The sequence below is a fragment of the Biomphalaria glabrata genome, chromosome 3 (assembly GCF_947242115.1).
Source record: "Biomphalaria glabrata chromosome 3, xgBioGlab47.1, whole genome shotgun sequence".
NCBI classification, from domain to species: domain Eukaryota; kingdom Metazoa; phylum Mollusca; class Gastropoda; family Planorbidae; genus Biomphalaria; species Biomphalaria glabrata.
The window spans coordinates 19,466,374-19,491,377 of NC_074713.1; positions in this window are offsets into that span (position 1 = coordinate 19,466,374).

Genomic DNA, 25,004 nt, shown 5'->3' on the forward strand with positions numbered 1-25,004 from the left:
AGCGTACAGACCTGAAGATTACTTCGTTTTCCCTCAAATGGGATCATCAGTTTTTCGTGCTGGCTGATGAAATCTAGCCCTAAGATTACATCAGATACTAGTCCATCTAGTAGTGAGAGCTTCACACTTTCGTATTGTTCATCTTTGTACATTACTTTGGCGAAAATATGGCCATGAGTAGTGCGAGAAAGATTTGTAGAGGTCATGTAGAGTCTGTTTCTGGACGTTTCTAATTTCCATTAGTACCTTTTAGCAATTGAAGAAGATATATAGCTTTCACTGCTCCCCGTATCTACGAGAGCCTTCAATGGTACTCCATTGACGAGTATTGAAATAGTAGATTTAGTAAGGCCGGAAGCTGGTGTCGATGCCCAGGAAGATCCAACGGTTGTAGTCCGTGACGTCTCATCATCTGCTTTCACTATGGCTGAGGTTATAGATTTGAGTGTCTGTCTGGTTGATCTACAGACTTTCTGGAAATGGCCCCTCTTGCTGCACAAGTTGCATGTAGCGTCACGGGCCGGACATCTGAAGCGTTGATGTGGGCTGTTTCTACAAAAGAAGCATCTTTTACTAGTCGCCGCACTCACCTCGTGTTCTAATTTTGTCGTTGGAGAAAGGCTCTCCACGTCGGCGCTAGCTCCACAGGGAGTTTCAGAGTAGATGTTACACGTCATGGCATGGTTATGGGCATATTCAAGTTGTCTTGCCTCTTCATAGGCGCACTGTAGAGTTAGAGTAGATTTCTCTAAGAGTCGCAGCCTTATGCTGTTTGAAGCCAGTCCAGTAATGAAAGAGTCTCTTACGAAGATATCTCTGTGTTCTTCAGCGGTAACAGCTTTGAAGTCACAGTCTTTGGCCATACTTTTCAGCTTAAGTAGGAAGGAGTCAACGGTTTGTCCGTTCTCTTGTCGACAAAGAGTTATCATGTGCCGTGCAAAAATTTCACTTTTAGGCTTCACGTAGACATTTTGTAGAACTTTGATTGATTCTTCCAACGTGGTACACTCACTTATGTACTGAAATACGCTCGAAGAAACGGTAGTTTTCCAGTAATTTCTTTTTGTCAATCTCGCAATGAGAGACTGAGGAGATGAAATTCTCAAATGTTCTTAGCCAGTGCAGCCACTTCTCGGCAGCCGATGGCGAGCTAGGCTCTATGTCTAGCTCTTTTTGGATCCATTTGTATAACTATTCTTACTTACAGACTGAGAATAGTTTGAACGAAAGTCCAAAAAAGATACATGAGGCACAATAGATCCATAGAATTGAAACTTTCTAGTTTAATCAATTGTAATAAGAAATAAAGGAACACTGAAGAGTAACCAAAAACAAGGTTTTATTAAACTAGAACGACACAGGAACTGACGAAAGAGACTTGGACAGTAGCACACTAAATCTATGTTGTGAACATATTCTCACGACGTTACACAAACATAAACAAATAGTAACTATTTCACCACAAATCACCTCAAGAGTCAAAATGCCGACAGTCAAATAAATTTTAACACTCCCTAAAAACACCTACTAAATGTGACTCTGAAAATCCGTCAACTATGATGCATCGCCAAACTAAGTGTTCAATAATAGCAAGTATTCTCTACAATCTTAGCTCAGATAAGAAAGAAGCTTGCTGTAGCGTCCATTTCACCCGCCTTGACTACTACATCGCAGCAAACGCTATTAGACCTGACGACAGAGTCACTATTTTGTATTAAATTCAGCAGAGCAATAAATGAACAATGATATTTGTAGAAAGCTTTTACCAACTCACTCTGTCTGTCTGTCTGGTAAAAATGTTTGTACTCTTTATTTCTCCCACACCTGATCTCGGATCAATATGAAATTTTGCATAATTATTTCTTTTACCTGACAACACAAGAACAATTAGTTAATTAACTATTAGTAATTAATTATTTTGTTTTGTATCTCGAACAAAGAAAAGAAACTGTACTTGACTGAGGTGGTGGTTTAAGCTGAATCAATCCCTTTTATAGAACGCTGCTTTAAAGTAAGTATAAAACAAACAATCGATAACTATACAATCATCTATTTTCATACAAACCTCACTAGCAGAGGGGTTAGAATGTCGGCTTGAGGAGGCAGAGTTTGAATTCAGGTCTTTCCCCCATCACTTAAAAAAAACATTACGGTAAAATTCACCCAGACATACAGATCAGGTCTCAATTAAGGAAATCCTTTGCCGAACTGGGAGTCGAACACTAAGTGAGGTTGTGACAGAGCGTCGCATGGGTTTGCAGGACATGTTCTCAGACAAAATGAACTACGCATACCAAGAGTTGCGATGTCATGGTGGTCAATACGAGGAAAGCGCAAACAGGGACGTCATCGTATAAATTGGGGCCAAACCTTCATGGAGGACCCCAGAGTGGTGGACAACAGGTGAAGGAGGCTTCAGACATTGCCAGTGACAGATCTTTGTGGAAACAGCTGGCCGTTCAATGCGCCGAACAGCACCGGAGAAACTAAGTAAGTAAGTCTTTTAAAGTACTTTTTTAAGTATTTGGTTGCAACGGTAGAAAAGTAAAAGTTAGTAAATATAAAAAAAAGTAAAGTACCCTTAAGACCTTGTGATATATACAGCAATCGATGTAAAGGTGATCTGTTTACATGGTTAACGGTTATCGACAAACTGCCTTTAAAATTTAAATTCTTTTAGTTCAAAAATGCTTATTAAAATATTTTTTGGTGTATTTTGAATTTTCGTTTGAACCTGTAGCGCCAAAACGTCCATCACTGTGCAACTATCAGAGGTCATCAGAGGTCATATTTTTTTGGGGTGGGGGAGGAGATACAGGTGGCGAGTTGCCATTTCCCTAACTGTACCGAGTGACACCATCCTAAACCACGCCTATGGCATAACGTTGTGTTTGTACTTTCACATTGGTAAACTAAGCATCTAAATGTTTTTCACTTACCAAATTTACTTTTCTAGATTGTCTCCTCTTGTTTCTATGTTCAAGGGAGGCAAGAGAGAGAAGGTATATACAATAACAGCGTGATCATTTCTCTGTGGTAGAAGTAGTTAACTTCCATGAGAGATATGTGTCAGTGATAGTAATCCATAACAACATTCTTATAAATCTACAGCTCGATGCTCATATTTTAAATGTGTTTCTTGACCTAACTATATATAAAGTCATGTAGATAATACCATTTGAATGTCCCAGCTTTACCCTCATTGTTGTTGTTTACACATGTCAGCCACAATGAAACTTCCTGATATAAACTTTAGTATTCTAAAGTAAGCACAACCTTTCCCCCTCCCCCCACTCCCGTAAATGTTTAAATCTTTCGCTCCTCCCGGCCCACCCCCTGGCCAAACTAAAAGTTGTTGTTTCCAAATGAAATGTCATTACCCGCTCCGCTCCTGACCCATCTCCTGGGACGTCCACAAGTACTGTGCTCCTGAAGTTTTTGTTGCTTTGTTTTGTGTGTGTGTGTTTTGTTGTTGTTTGACTGTTCTGTTCACTGCAGCGACAGACGCCATTAATTCTTCGGTTCGGCTGATGGATGAGTAGGAGGCTTAGGATTGAATCTAATCACTCATTCACTCAACTGGTTAACTAATTGATCACTTGGTTCATGTCACTGATCAGCTGATTGGATGCAGCATTCTTCTGAATGTTGGCTTCTTCAGTACTGCAATCTGCAATCAGAGTTCTCAATTCTCTTTCAAGACAAATCTGTTTTGCATCTTACAATAAAACGTTTCCAATGTGATCATGTTTAGCGATCGTGTTAATGTTGGTGCTTGGGAAATGAAATGACCTCCTTTGATCTAGCTTCTACTCTCACGTTTGAATTACGAATTAGTTTTTATTTTGATGATTCAATCTCTAGTGTTTGACTTGATCTAAATACCACAGCCCAGTATTATACGTATTTCTAATCAAATGTCTGGAATGAAATGGTCTACAAAATGAATTTGGAATTGCATATAGAATTTTATATCGTTCTTCATTTAAGATTACAGAAGGAACATTCAAAGAGTGTAAACTTGCTACGTTTTAATTTTTGTCTATTGAATTGGAAGTATGAACGTTGGATGGGGAAAGACTGTACGTGCTGGTACGAACATCGCCGAGTGCAAAAGAAACGAAGCTGCGTCAGCCAAAAGAAAGAAGAAGAGAGCTGCCCTGTCAGCTAGCCCTAGGACAGATGCATATACATGCACGAACTGTGGCAAACTCTGCCGCTCCAGAATTGGCTTGATCAGTCACTCCAGATTCTGCCCCATCCCAAGACGTAACCAAAGCCAGTAACTCGTCTGAACGCATCCATTGTCTTAACTACGAAACAAATGCTTCCGAGACAGAAGGAGCCATATATAAAATCCTGCAAGAATTTATATCTGAAGTTTACTGTTAGAAGTTCGTTCTCGATTTAGTTCAAAATGTCTCTCTGGCCATTTTTATGCGCTATGGACGAAAGTCCTGACTTAGAGCCCTCACCATCCCCAACAGTCTTGCTCGAGATTTGGACTAAGAGGTAATTGAGATTTTAGGATGTAATTGAGATGCTAGGATGTAATTGAGATGCTAGGATGTAATTGAGATGCTGGGATGTAATTGAGGTGCTAGGATGTAATTGAGATGCTATTGAGATGCTAGGATGTAATTGAGATGCTACGATTTAATTAAGTTGCTAGGATGTAATTGAGGTGATATGATGTAATTGAGATTCTAGGATGTAATTTAGGTGCTAGGATGTAATTGAGATGCTAGGATGTAATTGACTTGCTAGGATGTAATTGAGATGCTAAGATGTAATTGAGATGCTAGGATGTAATTGAGATGCTAAGATGTAATTGAGTTGCTAGGATGTAATTGAGATGCTAGGATGTAATTGAGATGCTAAGATGTAATTGAGATGCTAGGATGTAATTGAGTTGATAAGATGTAATTGAATTGCTAGGATGTAATTAAGATGCTAGGATGTAATTAAGATGCTATTGAGATGCTAGGATATAATTGAGATGCTAGGATGTAATTGAGATGTTAGGATGTAATTGAAATGCTAGGATGTAATTGAGATGCTAGGATGTAATTGAGATGTTAGGATGTAATTGAGATTCTAGGATGTAATTGAGATGCTATGATGTAATTAAGATGCTATTGAGATGCTAGGATGTAATTGAGATGTTAGGATGTAATTAAGATGCTAGGATGTAATTGAGTTGCTAGGATGTAATTGAGATGTTAGGATGTAATTGAGATGTTAGGATGTAATTGAGATACTAGGATGTAATTAAGATGCTAGGATGTAATTAAGATGCTATTGAGATGCTAGGATGTAATTGAGTTGCTAGGATGTAATTGAGATGCTAGGATGTAATTGAGATGTTAGGATGTAATTGAGATGCTAGGATGTAATTGAGATGCTATGATGAAATTAAGATGCTATTGAGATGCTAGGATGTAATTGAGTTACTAGGATGTAATTGAATTGCTAGGATGTAATTAAGATGCAAGGATGTAATTGAGTTGATAGGATGTAATTGAGATGCTAGGATGTAATTGAGTTGATAGGATGTAATTGAATTACTAGGATGTAATTAAGATGCTAGGATGTAATTAAGATGCTAGGATGTAATTGAGTTGATAGGTGGAAGTCATCTGTCAAAATTGAGAAAAGACTAAATGTGGCTCAACAGAGATGGCTGAGACGGATTTTGGGAGTCAGTTACACAGACCGGATCTCAAACAAGGAAATCCTTTGCCGAACTGGGAGTCGAACACTTAGTGAGGTTGTGACTGAGCGTCGCATGAGGTTTGCGGGACATGTTCTACGTCAAAATGAATTACGCACACCAAGAGTTGCGATAACATGGAAGCCAAAACGAGGAAAGCGCAAACAGGGACGTCCTCGTATTACCTGGCGACATACCTTCATGGAGGACCTCAGAACAGTGGACACCAGATGGGAAGAGGCTTCAGACATTGCCAGTGACAGATCATTATGGAGACAGCTTGCCGCCCAATGCGCCGAACGGCTCGGGAGGACCTAAGTCTAAGTCTAATTTAGATGTAGGATGTAATTGAGATGCTAGGATGTAATTGAAATACTAGGATGTAATTGAAATACTAGGATGTAATTGAGTTGCTAGAATGTAATTGAAATGCTAGGATGTAATTGAGATGCTAGGATGTAATTGAGATGCTAGGATAAAATTGAGATGCTTCGTTCTTGATTTAGTTCAAAATGTCTCTCTGGCCATTTTTATGCGCTATGGACGAAAGTACTGACTTAGAGCCCTCACCATCCCCAACAGTCTTGCTAGAGATTTGGAGTAGGATGTAATTAAGATTCTAGGATGTAATTGGGATGCTAGGATGTAATTGAGATGCTAGGATGTAATTAAAATGCTAGGATGTAATTGAGATGCTATTGAGATGCTAGGATGTAATTGAGTTAATAGGATGTAATTGAGTTGCTAGAATGTAATTGAGATGCTAGGATGTAATTGAGTTGCTAGGATGTAATTGAGATGTTAGGATGTAATTGAGATGTTAGGATGTAATTGAGATGTTATTGAGATGCTAGGATGTAATTGAGTTAATAGGATGTAATTGAGATGCTATTGAGATGCTAGGATGTAATTGAGTTAATAGGATGTAATTGAGTTGCTAGAATGTAATTGAGATGCTAGGATGTAATTGAGTTGCTAGGATGTAATTGAGATGTTAGGATGTAATTGAGATGTTAGGATGTAATTGAGATGCTAAGATGTAATTGAGATGCTAGGATGTAATTGAGATGCTAAGATGTAATTGAGATGCTATGGTGTAATTGAGATGCTAAGATGTAATTCAGATGATAGGATGTAATTGAGATGCTAAGATGTAATTGAGATGCTAGGATGTAATTGAGATGCTAGGATGTAATTGAGATGATAGGATGTAATTGAGATGCTAAGATGTAATTGAGATGCTAGGATGTAATTGAGATGCTAGGATGTAATTGAGATGATAGGATGTAATTGAGATGCTAAGATGTAATTGAGATTCTAGGATGTAATTGAGATGTTAGGATGTAATTGAGATGCTATGGTGTAATTGAGATGCTAGGATGTAATTGAGATGCTAAGATGTAATTGAGATGCTTATATGTAATTGAGATGTTAGGATGTAATTGAGATAATAGGATATAATTGAGATGCTAGGATGTAATTGAGATGTTTGGATGTAATTGAGATGTTAGAATGTAATTGAAATGCTAGGATGTAATTGAGATGCTAAGATGTAATTGAGATGTTAGGATGTAATTGAGATGTAAGGATGTAATTGAGATGCTATGGTGTAATTAAGATGCTAAGATTTAATTGAGATGATAGGATGTAATTGAGATGCTAGGATGTAATTGAGATGCTAGGATGTAATTGAGATGCTACGATGTAATTTAGATGCTATGATGTAATTGTGATGCTTAGATGTAATTGAGATGCTATTGAGATGCTAGGATGTAAATTAGATGCTATGATGTAATTGAGATGCTATGGTGTAATAGACATGCTAAAATGTAATTGAGATGATAGGATGTAATTGTGATGCTTAGATGTAATTGAGGTGCTAGGATGTAATTGAGATGCTATTGAGATGCTAGGATGTAATTGAGATGCTTGGATGTAATTTAGATGCTAGGATGTAATTGAGATGCTAGGATGTAATTGAGATGCTAGGATGTAATTGAGATGCTAGGATGTAATTGAGTTGCTATGATGCAATTGAGATGCTACGATGTAATTGAGATGCTACAATGTAATTAAGATGCTACGATGTAATTGAGATGCTACGATGTAATTAAGATGCTAGGATGTAATTGTGATGCTTGGATGTAATTGAGATTCTATGATGTAATTGAGATGCTAGGATGTAATTGAGATGCTAGGATGTAATTGAGATGCTATTGAGATGCTAGGATGTAATTGAGTTAATAGGATGTAATTGAGTTGCTAGGATGTAATTGAGATGCTAGGATGTAATTGAGATGCTAGGATGTAATTGAGATGCTAGGATGTAATTGAGATGCTAGGATGTAATTGAGATGCTAGGATGTAATTGAGATGCTAGGATGAAATTGAGATGCTACGATGTAATTGAGATGCTAAGATGTAATTGAGATACTAGGATGTAATTAAGATGCTAGGATGTAATTAAGATGCTATTGAGATGCTAGGATGTAATTGAGTTGCTAGGATGTAATTGAGTTGCTAGGATGTAATTGAGATGTTAGGATGTAATTGAGATGCTAGGATGTAATTGAGATGCTATGATGAAATTAAGATGCTATTGAGATGCTAGGATGTAATTGAGTTACTAGGATGTAATTGAATTGCTAGGATGTAATTAAGATGCAAGGATGTAATTGAGTTGATAGGATGTAATTGAGATGCTAGGATGTAATTGAGTTGATAGGATGTAATTGAATTACTAGGATGTAATTAAGATGCTAGGATGTAATTAAGATGCTAGGATGTAATTGAGTTGATAGGTGGAAGTCATCTGTCAAAATTGAGAAAAGACTAAATGTGGCTCAACAGAGATGGCTGAGACGGATTTTGGGAGTCAGTTACACAGACCGGATCTCAAACAAGGAAATCCTTTGCCGAACTGGGAGTCGAACACTTAGTGAGGTTGTGACTGAGCGTCGCATGAGGTTTGCGGGACATGTTCTACGTCAAAATGAATTACGCACACCAAGAGTTGCGATAACATGGAAGCCAAAACGAGGAAAGCGCAAACAGGGACGTCCTCGTATTACCTGGCGACACACCTTCATGGAGGACCTCAGAACAGTGGACACCAGATGGGAAGAGGCTTCAGACATTGCCAGTGACAGATCATTATGGAGACAGCTTGCCGCCCAATGCGCCGAACGGCTCGGGAGGACCTAAGTCTAAGTCTAATTTAGATGTTAGGATGTAATTGAGATGCTAGGATGTAATTGAAATACTAGGATGTAATTGAAATACTAGGATGTAATTGAGTTGCTAGAATGGAATGTAATTGAGATGCTAGGATGTAATTGAGATGCTAGGATGTAATTGAGATGCTAGGATAAAATTGAGATGCTTCGTTCTTGATTTAGTTCAAAATGTCTCTCTGGCCATTTTTATGCGCTATGGACGAAAGTACTGACTTAGAGCCCTCACCATCCCCAACAGTCTTGCTAGAGATTTGGAGTAGGATGTAATTAAGATTCTAGGATGTAATTGGGATGCTAGGATGTAATTGAGATACTAGGATGTAATTAAAATGCTAGGATGTAATTGAGATGCTATTGAGATGCTAGGATGTAATTGAGTTAATAGGATGTAATTGAGTTGCTAGAATGTAATTGAGATGCTAGGATGTAATTGAGTTGCTAGGATGTAATTGAGATGTTAGGATGTAATTGAGATGTTAGGATGTAATTGAGATGTTATTGAGATGCTAGGATGTAATTGAGTTAATAGGATGTAATTGAGATGCTATTGAGATGCTAGGATGTAATTGAGTTAATAGGATGTAATTGAGTTGCTAGAATGTAATTGAGATGCTAGGATGTAATTGAGTTGCTAGGATGTAATTGAGATGTTAGGATGTAATTGAGATGTTAGGATGTAATTGAGATGCTAAGATGTAATTGAGATGCTAGGATGTAATTGAGATGCTAAGATGTAATTGAGATGCTATGGTGTAATTGAGATTCTAAGATGTAATTCAGATGATAGGATGTAATTGAGATGCTAAGATGTAATTGAGATGCTAGGATGTAATTGTGATGCTAGGATGTAATTGAGATGATAGGATGTAATTGAGATGCTAAGATGTAATTGAGATTCTAGGATGTAATTGAGATGTTAGGATGTAATTGAGATGCTATGGTGTAATTGAGATGCTAGGATGTAATTGAGATGCTAAGATGTAATTGAGATGCTTATATGTAATTGAGATGTTAGGATGTAATTGAGATAATAGGATATAATTGAGATGCTAGGATGTAATTGAGATGTTAGGATGTAATTGAGATGTTAGAACGTAATTGAAATGCTTGGATGTAATTGAGATGCTAAGATGTAATTGAGATGTTAGGATGTAATTGAGATGTAAGGATGTAATTGAGATGCTATGGTGTAATTAAGATGCTAAGATGTAATTGAGATGATAGGATGTAATTGAGATGCTAGGATGTAATTGAGATGCTAGGATGTAATTGAGATGCTACGATGTAATTTAGATGCTATGATGTAATTGTGATGCTTAGATGTAATTGAGATGCTATTGAGATGCTAGGATGTAAATTAGATGCTATGATGTAATTGAGATGCTATGGTGTAATAGACATGCTAAAATGTAATTGAGATGATAGGATGTAATTGTGATGCTTAGATGTAATTGAGGTGCTAGGATGTAATTGAGATGCTATTGAGATGCTAGGATGTAATTGAGATGCTTGGATGTAATTTAGATGCTAGGATGTAATTGAGATGCTAGGATGTAATTGAGATGCTAGGATGTAATTGAGATACTAGGATGTAATTGAGATGCTAGGATGTAATTGAGATGCTACGATGTAATTGAGATGCTAGGATGTAATTGTGATGCTTGGATGTAATTGAGATTCTATGATGTAATTGAGATGCTAGGATGTAATTGAGATGCTAGGATGTAATTGAGATGCTATTGAGATGCTAGGATGTAATTGAGTTAATAGGATGTAATTGAGTTGCTAGGATGTAATTGAGATGCTAGGAAGTAATTGAGATGCTAGGATGTAATTGAGATGCTAGGATGTAATTGAGATGCTAGGATGTAATTGAGATGCTAGGATGAAATTGAGATGCTACGATGTAATTGAGATGCTAAGATGTAATTGAGATGTTAGGATGTAATTGAGATGTTAGGATGTAATTGAGATGCTAGGATGTAATTGAGATGCTAGGATGAAATTGAGATGCTAGGATGAAATTGAGATGCTACGATGTAATTGATATGCTAGGATGTAATTGTGATGCTTGGATGTAATTGAGGTGCTAGGATGTAATTGAGATGCTATTGTGATGCTAGGATGTAAATTAGATGCTAGGATGTAATTGAGATGCTAAGATGCCATTGAAATGTTAAGATGTAATTGAGATGCTAGGCAGTAATTGAGTTGCTGTGATGCAATTGAGATGCTTTGATGTAATTGAGATGCCACGATGTAATTGAGATGCTACGATGTAATTGAGATGCTAGGATGTAATTGAGATGCTAGAATGTAATTGAGATGCTAGGATGTAATTGAGATGCTATTTGAGATGCTAGGATGTAATTGAGTTACTAGGATGTAATTTAGTTGCTAGGATGTAATTGAGATGCTAGGATGTTATTAAGTTGCTAGGATGTAATTGAAATGCTAGGATGTAATTGAGATTCTAGGATGTAATTAAGATGCTAGGATGTAATTGAGATGATAAGATGTAATTGAGATGTTAGGATGTAATTGAGATGTTAGGATGTAATTGAGATGCTAGGATGTAATTGAGTTGCTAGGATGTAATTGAGGTGCTAGGATGTAATTGAGATGCTATTGAGATGCTAGGATGTAATTGAGATGCTAGGATGTAATTGAGGTGCTAGGATGTAATTGAGATGCTAGGATGTAATTGAGATGCTAGGATGTAATTGAGATGCTAGGATGTAATCGAGATGCTAGGATGTAATTGAGTTGCTAGGATGTAATTGAGATGCTAGGATGTAATTGAGATGCTAGGATGTAATCGAGATGCTACGTTTTAGTTGAGATGCTTGGATGTAATTGAGGTGCTATGATGTAATTGAGATGCTAGGATGTAATTGAGGTGCTAGGATGTAATTGAGTAGATAGGATGTAATTGAGATGCTAGGATGTAATTGAGGTGCTAGGATGTAATTGAGATGCTAGGATGTAATTGAGTTGCTAGGATGTAATTGAGATGCTAGGATGTTATTGAGATGCTAGGATGTAATCGAGATGCTAGGAGGTAAATGAGTTTCTAGGATGTAATTGAGATGCTAGGATGTAATTATCTTGAAATCACAAGTTCAATGCTAAACGTGTAAAAACAAACCAAAAATGTTTAGGTTATAGTTCCATGACTTTGATGTGGACTGACCACCATACATCTTCTAGTAGTCTTTGGTCTAAGCACACAACATCCTTAGCATTAATGTCCACCTTATTAGACAACGATATATAAAACGTTCAAAGACCTGAGCGATCTCTTGCAACCCTAAACAAAATATGAATACATGAGAGATTATTATCTAGAGATTAACTTCGAGTATTCGGCAGTGTGTTCAACATTGAACGTTTACTGTCCGTAACTAAAACAAAAGAAAAGGGTCATAACAGAGCTTCTCTATGCCGATGATTGAGCCCTACTAGGTCAAATTGAAAAATGATCTCCAGCTCGCGGACAACGTATTTGCGAACGCTGGACCTCTTTTGGTCTAACTCGAAAAAACAGGTCATGCTCCAGAAGTGGAATAAGAAAATCCATCAAGATAATCACCGTAAATGGACACACCTTACTTTGGTAGACCATTTCACATATCTTGTAAGCATAGTATGAAATGACGCATCGCTTCTTGCAGGGGTCAGTAATGCTTCTGGATGACTCCAAGCAAGAGTGTGGCGAGATAAATCGATCCGCCTGCCTACAAAAATCAGTGCGTATTCACGTGAAATACTGCACTTTTCATCAATCTTCAGATTCTTGAATTGTCAATATTGAGCTAAATAAAAAAAAAAGTTTTTGATCTTTGTACCCTTGACATTTTACAAGTTTTTAAAACAAAAACGAATCCTGAAGCTCATGCTCGCAGATCTCAATTAATCTTCATTACCAAGTGGGCGTTACGTGAGAAGATAAAACAATTAATAATTGGATGAATGTGCAACTGTATGCGTAATTTCTGAAACACGCTTCGGTTTGACAGATTGATCGTTGATTAGAACAACAGAATTAGAATGATCTGTAGAGCCGCATCCATCCCTCACAGTTCATTATATGGAGACACTTGCAAAGCTGTTCCAATCATATACGTCAACGTTCAAATGCTGCTTGGTTGGAACGTAGAATCTACTGAGACAACCCACTAGAGGCTACCTACAGGCTACAGCCCCAATTTAGTTGGTTTTTTTTTTAAATCTTTTTATTTTAGTTAACTGTCTACCATTGAAGTTTTCTGTCAACATGAGAAGTACAACTGAACTTGATATAACTAGAATGGCTGTTCGGTTGTCTTTCTAAGAGTCCTGAATTTGAAACCACTGCCATCCTCCCTTCCCGCCATGTAGTAGGTTTGGCTAAGAAGTAGTAATCAATGTTTATGGGTGAATATTTTCAGCTTACAATGAAAGAAAGGAAAATAGTTATGTAAGTTTTAAGACACTTATATAACAAAGTCTAATGGTCTTCACAGACGCAAGACAAAGAAAGTGAAGAACAGAAATGTCAAGTGATGAAGCAATGATCTCAAGACAATAGAAAGTAAAGAACAGAAATGTCAAGTGATGAAGCAATGATCTCAAGACAAAGAAAGTGAAGAACAGAAATGTCAAGTGATGAAGCAATGATCTCAAGACAAAGAAAGTGAAGAACAGAAATGTCAAGTGATGAAGCAATGATCTCAAGACAATAGAAAGTAAAGAACAGAAATGTCAAGTGATGAAGCAATGATCTCAAGACAAAGAATGTAAAGAGCAGAAATGTCAAGTGATGAAGCAATGATCTCAAGACAAAGAAAGTGAGAACAGAAATGTCAAGTGATGAATCAATGATCTCAGGACAAAGAAAGTGAAGAACAGAAATGTCAAGTGATGAAGCAATGATCTCAAGACAAAGAAAGTGAGAACAGAAATGTCAAGTGATGAAGCAATGATCTCAAGACAAAGAAAGTGAAGAACAGAAATGTCAAGTGATGAAGCAATGATCTCAAGACAAAGAAAGTGAGAACAGAAATGTCAAGTGATGAAGCAATGATCTCAAGACAATAGAATTAACGTTGAAATTATTTAGAGCAGCAAACGTTTGAGTTGTTATGAAGTTATTTTAGAATCAGCGGTGGTTCACCTTCTTCCGAAATGGGCTGTGGAACAAAGCACATCGAAAAGGAAGAAACATTGAACTATAGTTTAACAGTTTTTCTGATGAATTCTAGTGTTCGCCTTAAGACAAATAACGTATCCGAAAGTCATTCTCTCTGAGCACAAGAAAGATTGATGGCTCCCTTAGATATGTGGCTGTAATGAAACGGATCCTCCAAGCAGTGGACATCAATGCTGACTTCCGGGAAGACATTGCACAGAAACGTAGGACAAAACACAAACTATGGACAGTGAAACTGCAATGAACCTCGGCTCTGAAACAAAAGCGTTCCAAACGAAAAAAAAAGGTCTGGTTCCTTTACCAACAATGAAAATGGCGCCTTTACTTGCGTCCTATGTGGACAGGAATGTCTCTCCAAAACAAGAGGTCTGGTTCCTTTACCAACAAAAAAATGTCGCCTTTACCTGCGTCGTATGTGGACGGGAATGTCTCTCCAAAATAAGAGGTCTGGTTCCTTTACCAACAAAAAAAATGTCGCCTTTACCTGCGTCGTATGTGGACGGGAATGTCTCTCCAAAATAAGACACACGAAAAAGACGAACCATATTGGTTTTAATACCAAAAGAGGTAACCACGCCGCAATGCTTTACAGTTACAAGTGTTGCTTCTAAAAGCTTGGACTAATAGTTGGTTAAAGCCTAAACATGTGTACTCACACCCAGACTTATCAAAACGTTCGGCAATCGATTACATTGACATCTTAATTCAATTGTAATATTGATCGATTACAGTGACACATTTGTCTTCATTAAATCACTACATCGACTACAACCTCGTTTCCTTTTCTCTAAAACAGAAATTGAGAAAGGTGCGTGCGTGTGTGGGGAGGTTGATTAGCATATTCGATTTCATTACGCTCTTTCGTAACTGATGTCTCACTTTAGTCTGTTCTCTAGTGTCAATATTTATCCCTGTCCTGGACTGCCTTCAATAATCATTCTCAAATGGTTAAAGGTCATATTGATTTATCTTTTTTCCCATGTTGCTACTGTACAATTAATAAAAAACAACTATATATTCCTTCTTATTACTGACGCTTAATTTTGTGTTTTCCCAGATCAACCAAAAGTTATTCTTTTTTCTTGGCATCGCTACCAAACATTAGATTGAAAATGTATTAAAATAACAAGAAATCACTTCTTGATTTAAGCAGATGACTTTAAAGCAGTTTAACAGTCTAGTCCAGTTACTTGGATGTGCATTAAGCTGTTGTCACGGAGATCCCGAGGTTAAACCCTGCCAGCTGTCGTCTCTTATCGCATCTTTATTTTCAAAATAGTTTGAAAAAGTTACAAGTTAAGACAATGTTAAAAAAGTTACAAGTCAAGCCAATGTTTGAAAAGGTTGCAAGTCAAGCCAATGTCTGAAAAGGTTGCATGTCAAGCCAATGTCTGCGAACTTTAGAAGTCAAGCCAGTTTTTGAAAAAGTTACAAGTCAAGCCAATGTCTGAAAAGGTTGCAAGTCAAGCCAATGTCTGAGAACTTTAGAAGTCAAGCCAGTTTTTGAAAAAGTTACAAGTCAAGCCAATGTCTGAAAAGGTTGCAAGTCATGCCAATGTCTGAGAACTTTAGAAGTCAAGCCAGTGTTTGAAAAAGTTACAAGTCAAGCCAATGTCTGAAAACTTTTGAAGTAAGGCCAGTGTTTCAAAAAGTTACAAGTCAAGCCAGTGTTTGAAAAAGTTACAAGTCAAGCCAGTGTTTGAAAAAGTTTCAAGTCAAGCCAGTGTTTGAAAAAGTTACAAGTCAAGCCAATATCTGAAAACTTTAGAAGTCAAGCCAATGTCTGAAAACTTTTGAAGTCAAGCCAATGTCTGAGATCTTTAGAAGTCAAGCCAGTGTTTGATAAAGTTACAAGTCAAGCCAGTGTTTGAAAAAGTTACAAGTCAAGCCAATATCTGAAAACTTTAAAAGTCAAGCCAGTGTTTGAAAAAGTTACAAGTCAAGCCAGTGTTTGAAAAAGTTACAAGTCAAGCCAGTGTTTGAAAAAGTTACAAGTCAAGCCAATATCTGAAAACTTTAAAAGTCAAGCCAGTGTTTGAAAAAGTTACAAGTCAAGCCAGTGTTTGAAAAAGTTACAAGTCAAGCCAGTGTTTGAAAAAGTTACAAGTCAAGCCAATATCTGAAAACTTTAAAAGTCAAGCCAGTGTTTGAAAAAGTTACAAGTCAAGCCAGTGTTTGAAAAAGTTACAAGTCAAGCCAGTGTTTGAAAAAGTTACAAGTCAAGCCAGTGTTTGAAAAAGTTACAAGTCAAGCCAATATCTGAAAACTTTAAAAGTCAAGCCAGTGTTTGAAAAAGTTACAATTCAAGCCAGTGTTTGAAAAAGTTACAAGTCAAGCCAGTGTTTGAAAAAGTTACAAGTCAAGCCAGTGTTTGAAAAAGTTACAAGTCAAGCCAATATCTGAAAACTTTAAAAGTCAAGCCAGTGTTTGAAAAAGTTACAAGTCAAGCCAATATCTGAAAACTTTAGAAGTCAAGCCAGTGTTTGAAAAAGTTACAAGTCAAGCCAGTGTTTGAAAAAGTTACAAGTCAAGCCAGTGTTTGAAAAAGTTACAAGTCAAGCCAATATCTGAAAACTTTAAAAGTCAAGCCAGTGTTTGAAAAAGTTACAAGTCAAGCCAGTGTTTGAAAAAGTTACAAGTCAAGCCAATATCTGAAAACTTTAAAAGTCAAGCCAGTGTTTGAAAAAGTTACAAGTCAAGCCAGTGTTTGAAAAAGTTACAAGTCAAGCCAGTGTTTGAAAAAGTTACAAGTCAAGCCAGTGTTTGAAAAAGTTACAAGTCAAGCCAATATCTGAAAACTTTAAAAGTCAAGCCAGTGTTTGAAAAAGTTACAATTCAAGCCAGTGTTTGAAAAAGTTACAAGTCAAGCCAGTGTTTGAAAAAGTTACAAGTCAAGCCAGTGTTTGAAAAAGTTACAAGTCAAGCCAATATCTGAAAACTTTAAAAGTCAAGCCAGTGTTTGAAAAAGTTACAAGTCAAGCCAATATCTGAAAACTTTAGAAGTCAAGCCAGTGTTTGAAAATGTTACAAGTCAGGCCAGTGTTTGAAAAAGTTACAAGTCAAGCCAGTGTTTGAAAAAGTTACAAGTCAAGCCAATATCTGAAAAGTTTAGAAGTCAAGCCAATATCTGGAAACTTTAGAAGTCAAGCCAGTGTTTGAAAAAGTTACAAGTCAAGCCAATGTTTGAAAAGGTTGCAAGTCAAGCCAATGTTCATGTATTATTGATTCAAATCTCTCTATTACCAATAATTATAATTTATTAGCTGTTGAGATTGATGAATTAATTTTAATCAAAATATAAAAAAATCACAGTTTCCCATGAAGTCAGAAGACATATAATTCTACTAACTCTACTATAAGACAACTAAGTCTATTCAGACATCTATATTTATTTCAACATTTGAAGTTATGTCCCCTGGTATTGTACATCGCCGATTAATTATATTTCTACTTTTTTTCTTAAAATTAATTTTAGAATTCATTTCACATTTCATTTAGCAACACTCAGAATCTGTATTTAACATTGACAGTTGTTAATCTTATCAGGGACGCCCTTAGGCATAGGCAAACTAGGCAGCCGCCTAGGATCTCCGATTGGTAGTAGCTTCGCACGGGACTTAAAAGAATGTGTTTTTTTTAGAAAAAAAAAACATTGCGAAACATGGATCAATCTGAAACATAGTAGAACTCTATGGCTCAATGTCAACTAGCCTAGCTCTAAGTCTCTAGTATAAACATAGCAGAACTCTATGGCTCTATGTCAACTAGCCTAGCTCTAAGTCTCTAGTATAAACATAGTAGAACTCTATGTCTCTATGTCAACTAGCCTAGCTCTAAGTCTCTAGTATAAACATAGTAGAACTCTGTGGCTCAATGTCAACTAGCCTAGCTCTAAGTCTTTAGTATAAACATAGTAGAACTCTATGGCTCAATGTCAACTAGCCTAGCTCTAAGTCTCTAGTATAAACATAGTAGAACTCTATGTCTCTATGTCAACTAGCCTAGCTCTAAGTCTCTAGTATAAACATAGTAGAACTCTATGGCTCTATGTCAACTAGTCTAGCTCTAAGTCTCTAGTATAAACAAAGTAGAACTCTATGTCTCTATGTCAACTAGCCTAGCTCTAAGTCTCTAGTATAAACATAGTAGAACTCTATGTCTCTATGTCTACTAGCCTAGCTCTAAGTCTCTAGTATAAACATAGTAGAACTCTATGTCTCTATGTCTACTAGCCTAGCTCTAAGTCTCTAGTAGCCTATAAACATAGTAAAACTCTGTGGCTCTATGACACTCTATGTCAACTAGCCTAGCTCTAAGTCTCTAGTATAATTGAAAGTGTATTCACGAAGGCTTAGATCTATTTGTTAGTCTACAGATGTTTGAAAACCATTGCTGCTTATGTGAAACGTTATCTCTAGTCTAAATGAAGGCCATTCATGCTATCGACGCTTGGATCGAGCTGAAAAATCAGTCTATGACATCTGTAGGAATATGAAGCTTACGGAACGCTAATTATAAGTCGTAGAAATAGCGCTGTAAGGATTTCACTTCTTAGTTCATTTAGATTTAGATACAGGAAAGGTTGTTGATGTATTGAGGATTTATTTTTATTTTTTCTATTTCATTTGGGGCCCCCCAATTTCACTTCGCCTAGTGCCTTGGATTGCCTAAGGCCGGCCCTGCTCTTATGTGTAAAAGCACTAGCTAATTGAACTTATTTTTATGTAGTTTTGTAATGAACCATTAACCCTCACTAGATGTGGTCACTTTAACAACATACACAAAACATTCTTACTCATGTTCTTGTTACATAATAGCTTTTAAAAAAACACACAACATATATTTGTACAAACCACAGCATATTCTTATACGAATAATAACATACGCCTGCCCAAAACAAAAAATTAAATCAGAATCTGAACTTCAAAGTAAACAAAATCTATTTATAGAGGGGGGGGGGAGGACGAACACAAAACTTGTCAGTATTTGACACATAAGTCAAAATGACCCAGCACGTGTTTTTGTTGGCAGACGACAGATTAAATGATTGGCTGGAAAACAAAACAAGTAAAAACAAGATTACAAAGAGAGTTTGTGTTATCACACAGACTCAGAGGCGGCCCTATCAAAGTCACCATTGGATAAATGGACCAGGAATGTTTAAGCCATAGTCTTGTTTTGATCGTTTAAATTAATAAAATTGTAAAAAATCATTTGGCGTTTTTTTTCCTCATAAAAGCAAACAGGAGAACACTTCGTCTTTACTGATCACCTAAAAACAGAATGGAAACCTCCCAGACAGTGTCGGTGGCCCCTAGTGCGGTAGCTCAGGGTGTCATCCCTTCCCCATCAACTTTCTTCAAATATGTTCCAATAAACACTATTGCTAGTTAGCGCTTTTTGTTGAACAAATACATTGATCTGATAACCTACTATTATTGATTTTTATAATTGAAAGTGTATTCACGAAGGCTTAGATCTATTTATTAGTCTACAGATGTTTGAAAACCCAAATACGTACCTCTCCCCAACAATGTCGATTAATATATTGGAGTAGACGTAGTAGGAAATTTTTATAAATAGCCCGCGTAACTAACCGGTTATGAAAAATCTGCTTGCATAGATAATTTTAAAAATCAGATGGTTCACTTTCGGAAAAGAAAAAAGTAGTCGTTGTATCAGAACTTTGAATGATCTAAAATATCATGATGTCCAATTTCATTTTCTCTTCTAGTTTCTGAGATCTAAACGGGACTGACGGGCGAACGGACTAACATGACCATGTTTTATGTAAGTGCACAAAGTATTTAAATATGTGGTGAGTTCTGCCCCCCCCCCTTCCCTTTCCAAATCAAATATTTTGATCCAATAATTTATCGTTCCAATTACTCCGCAAGAATCACATCTTCCAATCCCTTCAATATCGGAAATATCCACGAGAGAGAGTGTGTGAAGGGGGAGAGGACTCCCTGTTGTCCGAGTCTACATACAAGTGTATATCATCAAACTTGGTGTAAAGACAGCAGAGGGAAACGGGGCGGGGGGTAGGCCCAGACGGAGGAAGGCTTGAGTGTCAAGCGTCACTATCTCCTCGTTGATTACTACAGCGTAATCTCGACTGGTCAGCCTTCCAACTCCATTAGGATGATTGCTGCTTGGGTTTAGAAAGGAGGAACAGTTTGGAGTGAGGGTATGATGCCCAAACAACTTGGCCAGGACTCCATAAGTGGGAAAAAGAAACTTTTTTTTCAAAGTACAAAAAAATTGATTGTTGATGTTGTTTACATACAACACAAAAAAAAAGGAGGGGGGGGGGTCTCTAGTGTATCCAGTGTCTCGAGTTAATCATTAGATCGCTATCTCTAATAGTGCAGAGGGGGAGACACGTGAAATGTATCGCGTCACAGTCTGAAAGGAAAATATCGAGGCATTTTTTTTCTAAGAATAATAAATATTGAGAAACAACTGATTCAGTAAACAAAACGATATGTGAAGATTAAACTATATATATTTTGTTTTCTTTTTTGAAATTATTATTTGTTTTAAATCAAATATTGGGAAGTGACCAGGACGACCTAGTTGCTGCCTGGTCGTTCGGACTTCTCGATGGTCCCGGGTTCATACCCTACTCTCCGCCATGTTCCGTCGACCTGCGGGAGGTTTGGACTAGGAAGTAAATTATCTTCAAGTGTGAAGGAACATCAGCAACATGTAAACCATTTAAACAAAACACTTGCCTACGATTTCAGAGTTCAAGTTGAAATTACTTTGCGCTAGGGGGATTTTTTTAATTGGGATTTTAGGATTTTCCTTGGTGCTGTCATCTTTATTGTCTTTTATCATTTTACATGTTTCGAATGTTCCTTTAAGTTTTGAAGATAATTACATCCTAGCAGAAAATATCCTGCATGACGACGGGGCATGGTTCGATTCCGGGACCATCAAAACCATCGAACTACAGTCCAGAGCCCATACCACACGACCAGGCAACCATCCCGACTCCGCTGATTATTGCTGCATAAAATAATGTGTCGTTCTTTTGAATAAATAATAAAGATTGTCTAAATGCCAGGAGATTTTTCTAAAATAGCATCCAAAGTTTGGGAGTACTCAACTCATGAGAACATTTAAAAATTACAAAAGAATGCTTGCAGCTTAAATTTCATAGATGTAGTAATATATACTTATAATTACAACTACACACGACTCCATTGGTACGCTGTTCTGCCAGGAGATAGCAGTGTAATGTTAATAATGAAATATAAAACGGCTAATCATAACATACAAAACCAAACCATAATGTACAGATATAAAGAAAGAAATATAAAAATAAAACGTACTGCTCGGAGATATAATGAAGATTAAAACAAATTTTTTCCTATATTTAATGGAAAAAAAAGCTCATAAAGGAAAACAAAGTCGTCTCCCCTAGAGTTATCTAATGATTTTTAATCATCCAGAAACAAAGACATTAACATGTGAAAACTAAATAATTAGAAGGACAGAAGGCATGTTAAGACAGTCAAATGTAAATCATCAGTTTGTCTCAATTTATAAGACAAAGGAAGTAAAGAGGGAGAATTCATTTTTTATAACCAAAAAGTTTGACAGAATACATCATGTATTTGTTTTTAATCAACACTTGGATAGAAATCTTGGAAATAGAGAGCTAGGCCACATGACTGACAAGAGCAAGGATGTTGGACAAATTCACAGGTAGGACTGGGCATTTAAACACCTCAAAGTATTGTAGGGCTGGGCATTTAAACACCTCAAAGTCTTGTAGGACTGGGCATTTAAACACCTCAAAGTCTTGTAGGACTGGGCATTTAAACACCTCAAAGTCTTGTAGGACTGGGCATTTAAACACCTCAAAGTGTTGTAGGACTGGGCACTGAAAAATAGTGTTCTAGAACTTAGAATAAGATCTTAGAAAGTCGCTTAAATTCAGGAACTTGAAGTTTTTTCAGAGAGTAAAGAATTCGTCGTTGGTTGTGAGGGGTGACGGGAAGGGCGTGGTCTTAAAAACTGGAAGTAGCTGCGAAAGTGTGAAAGGAAACGAAACAATATAGTTTTCTCTAGAAATTTGTTTTTTCCTAATGTCTATGCAATTTTTTTTTTTTTTTTACAAAACACTCTGTGTCCCTTGACTCAAATAAATTAGCCAAAAGACACACTATGTCTACGTGATGTCTAGATGATGTCTAGTTGATGTCTAGATGATTTCAGAGCTTTTTCGATGGGGAGAAGGGGGGAGTCAGAGAAGAAGATATCTGAGTTTTTCTAACTTTTTCGCTAGGTGGCGGGGATGTGACAGAGATAAAGGGGTGACAAAAACTGGCACAACGTGGCATCCTGTTTCTTATTGCCTATTGTAGCGGCAGATTAGGAATGTGTGTCAACTCCTAAGCCTTATTAATACAACTGGCAATAATGTTATATCAAATAATGAATAAGATCTCTATAAAAAAAATTTTTTTTTCATTTTTTCATTAGCTACAAAAATCATACAAAATTTTCTGATTAAAAGTAAATATCCATATTTTTGTTTATTAATATGTACTTTAAAATTAAAAACCCCTTTTAGAGTACGTTCATTATATAACATCTTTTCATTCTAATAATGCTGCATGTACAAATAAAACAACAACAGCTCCTGATGGGGAGTTGGGGAGGCATTTCGCTTAATCCTGAAATTGGAATGAGACAAGATTTGCTCCTTACGTCAAAGAAGAGTTCTGACTAAGGAAGATGAAAACTGAAATACAAATACATCTTTTGTTAACTTTCTCATTTAGTAAATGGAGAAAATGGAAGAGCTCAATGTCAAACTGAATAGAAAAGGGTTTAACTTTATGCTAAACCAAGCTGTGTATTTCTCTAGGGGGAGGGGAAAGCTTGAACAGAAATCTAGATCACAGATCTCAAACTGTCCAGGGGACAACAAAAGCATTGAAAGAAAAAAAAATATTCTTTTTTCTAATTCCTGGTTTTATCATAGAGCTCATCAGCATAAGAAGAGACGTATTTGTGAATTTATTGGTACAGTTTGAAATAATAAAAGAAATAAATAGTTATCATTATAGTGTATGCATTAAGTGAAACACTATATCTGAGTTCTAAAATAAATGAAATAAATGAATATGAATGCGTGACTATGTGAAGGGGACACAGCGTGTAATGAAACAAATGGAAAACAGGCGAAGACCAACAAGAAATGAGTTGATCAAGACTGGATGCACTTCTGGACATTGAATGCATCGATACGTCCACTGACCTCAATAGATGTCACTATAAAATAACTAAGTCCGAAAATGACTGCTAAAAAAACAAACTCGACCGCCTTAAAAGACGCTATTCTATCCAATAATTTGTTTCCAATCTGTTCCACGTTGTTTTTACTCTTCCGTCAGCGTTGTCAAGACAGAGACAAGAAAAATATTTTAAAAAACTAGTCGACCGGCGGCGTAGCATACGCCGCTATTTTGCATGGCCGGTCTTATGCGATCGCAGTGGGCCCACACTTTCAAAGGACCCTCACTTTTATAGGAACAGCGCTACTTCTAGATGTATAAATTATTAAATTAAACCATATTATAATTTTAAAAATTTTCCCGCGCCCTCCTGTCGATTTACCAGGAGCTCCTGGAAATCTCCCGAAATTACAAAATATACGAAAAAGTCCTTAAAATATACGGAAATATACAGACACAAAATGTCATTTTGGGATGTCATTCAATATGGAAAACGCCAATCCTACGTGCGATAAATAAAAAGGGCATTATGTATTAGCCGTAATTGTGTAATCTGGTGAAAGAAGCTTCTTACGTCTCAAACTAATGAAGAATTACTTGACGTCAACTATTCTCAAAGATAGATGAAGCATTTGGTAATTCTTGCTATGAGCGTGATCTATGTAGAAAACAGAATTATCATGATATACTGTATGACTTTGCTACATGCAAGGCTCGTAAAGTAATTCTGTACGTAGTAAAGAATGAATAAAATACATAGACGAATTTATTTTCTATTACAAACTCTTAAATTTCACTTATTGTCCACTTCCCTACCCAAACTTGGCCCCGCGAAATCCGTTTCGCATAGGGCCCCATAATGCTTAAGTCCGGCGCTGCTATTTAGTGTTTGTAAAATGTTTGTTTGTAAAATGTTTTACATGTTTCGGATGTTCCTGCAGAGTTGAAGATAGTATACTTCTTAGTCCAAACCTCCCGCAAGACGAAGGGGGGTGGGAGCGGGCAGGGTTTGACAGTCCAGCGCGCAGCCATACCCACTTGTTTCAGCTAGATCCCAGAGTTGGTGTGGGAGAAATAACGTGTACACATTTTTAAGCAGAAAGACATACAGATTTAGTTATATAAGCTTTGTCAAAATAAACAAAACTAAAAATATTCCCACAATTTACACATAAAGTGTACATATAATTTTGAATACCAAGCACTACAAGCGTCTCAATCAAGCATAAACAAAAAAACCCTGCAGGTTTGTTTTAGTCATGTAAAACCCTGCCCTTATCATTAGTGGGAAGCGTGGTCGAGAGGATAAGTGCGCTTGAACTTGGCTTGTCTTGGCTACCTAGAAGGGGGCTCGAGGTTCGACACCCGACTCGGGCACGGAAAACCAACTCCCTCCCCCCCCCCCAACTGGTCCACAAATGAGATTGGACGAAAGCGCTGTGAGCATGCTATAAGCATGAAAGTAGCGCTATATAAAAGCTATAATAATAATGTTCGGAGTCGAAGACATTGTCTTTGTCATTAGTCCTCTTGTACATCCTTTTAAACGTCCCCAAGCTACTTGTAAATCACGTGACTACAAATGATAAAAAAACATCGAACTCCGCAAC